This window comes from Macrobrachium nipponense, chromosome 16 (assembly GCF_015104395.2).
Source record: "Macrobrachium nipponense isolate FS-2020 chromosome 16, ASM1510439v2, whole genome shotgun sequence".
Classification (NCBI taxonomy): domain Eukaryota; kingdom Metazoa; phylum Arthropoda; class Malacostraca; order Decapoda; family Palaemonidae; genus Macrobrachium; species Macrobrachium nipponense.
In genome coordinates, this window is record NC_087209.1 from 8,215,072 (window position 1) to 8,217,242 (window position 2,171).

The following is a 2,171-nucleotide window of genomic DNA, read 5'->3' on the forward strand; positions in this document are numbered from 1 at the left end:
TCATAGTGATGAATGCGCAAGGTTTTAGTTACAAGTAACTCAAAAAGAAAAATAGAGTACTTAGGAAGAACTAACCCAAATTGAAAAGAAAATAGATATAATGAATATAAGTGAAACCTGGTATATTCCCAAAAGACTGGGAATGATGATCAAATAAAAGGGTTCAAACTTAAAGATCAGATAGACATAGGAATCAAGGGGGAACCGCGATATATGGGAAAGACATAAACAAGGACAAATATATGAGAAATATAGTAACTCAGAATGTGAACTAATAGCGGTAGAATTTGAATCTGAAAAATGAATAAACATAGTAATATATAGACCCCCTAATACTAAGAGTTTGACACAATAATAGAAAAAGGAAATTGATATATGTAGAAATCACAAGGACTGGACTATTCTCCTATCTGGAGACTTTAACTTTCCTTTCGGCGATTGGAAAGAATGAATAGGAGATTGTGGTTTGTATTTATACATATAAAAAAGAGAGTAATAGTAGTGCAGAAGATAGGAGGCAATTCGAAAGCTATTAGTATTGCTACTAGAATACAACATTCAACAAATAAATCACCTGCCAACAAGAAAAGGAAAATACTTTAGACCTAGTATTTGTGAACGAGGTGAATTATGTTCAAGAAATAATAGTTTATAATGCCGAGTATTTCAGACCATAATGTTATAGAATTAACAGTCTATTCCAAAGCAAGTGAAAACAGAGAAAGCCATCAAGCAAAATGAAAAAGTGGGAAGGATATGGAAAATACAATTTCTACGGTAAAAATAAAATATAAAATGGTCAGAAATAAATGAAGAATTAAGCAAAGATTGGGATAACATTTTCGTAAGTGATGATATACAGGTAAATACGGAGATATTATATAAAATATTAGAGAAAATAGTGGATAAATATATACCGAAGAAAAAAAGTAAACATCAGTCATGCATACCAAGAGACAGAAGGATCTTGTTCCAGAAAATCAGAAAGTGGAAAAAAAGTCTTGCAAAAGAAAAAAATGCTTGGAAAGTATGGGAACTAAAAGTAAGATAAAAAAAAATGCAGAACAAAAGATAATACAATCAAAAGAAAATGAAAAAAGGGACTTGGAAGAAAAAACCCTAGTAAATATCGAGCAAAACCCCAAACTATTGTGGTCGGATGCGAAAAAGATGAATAAAAGAAATAGGCCCTCTAAGAATTGAAGGGAGATTAACGAATGAAAAAAAGGAAATATGCAACATATTGGCAGAAAGATATAAGAGAGAATTTACCCCTAGAATTGATGATGAAGATAATGATACAGAAATAAATGATGAAAATAGAGAATACTTATCAGACATAGATATTAATGAAGCCGATATTGTGCAGGCTATTAATGAATTAAAAAAATGGAGCAGCAGCACTGGGCCTGTGGTGTCCCCCTGCTATTTTTGCTAAAGAAAGTAGTTCATTCTATCGCAAAGCCACTTGCAATATTATTAAGGCAAAGTGTAGATACAGGCAAGATTTATGATGAGCACAAATTAGCATAATTACCCCTACTTTCAAAAGTGGATCAAGACTAGAGGCAAGTAATTATAGGCCCATGAGTCTAACATCACATATTATGAAAGTGTATGAAAGGGTAATAAAGAAAAATATTATGAAACATTTAATAAAAAATAATTTTTTTAATATAGGACAACATGGTTTCGTACCCGAAAAAGTACACAAACCCAACTGTTAGTCCACCGTGAGAACATATACAAAAATATGAAAAACGGAAAAGAAACAGATGTGGTTTATCTAGACTTTGCAAAAGCTTTTGACAAGATAGACCATAATATATTAGAGAAGAAAATTAGAAAACATAATATAGGGGACAAAGTAGGAAGATGATTAAAATAATTTTTACACAACAGAAAACAGATAGTTATTGCAAATGATGAGAAATTGGATGAAGCTAAGGTAATACCCGGTGTGCCACAAGGTACGGTGCTAGCTGCATTGCTGTTTGTTATTATGATTGCAGACATAGACAGTAATGTTAAGGACTCGGTAGTGAGTAGTTTTCACTGATGCCACAAGAATAAGTAGAGAAATTACTTGTGGTGAGATAGGAACGCGCTACAAAGAGACCTTAACAAAGTATATGAATTGGGCAGAGGTAAATAGGATGGTATTTAACTTT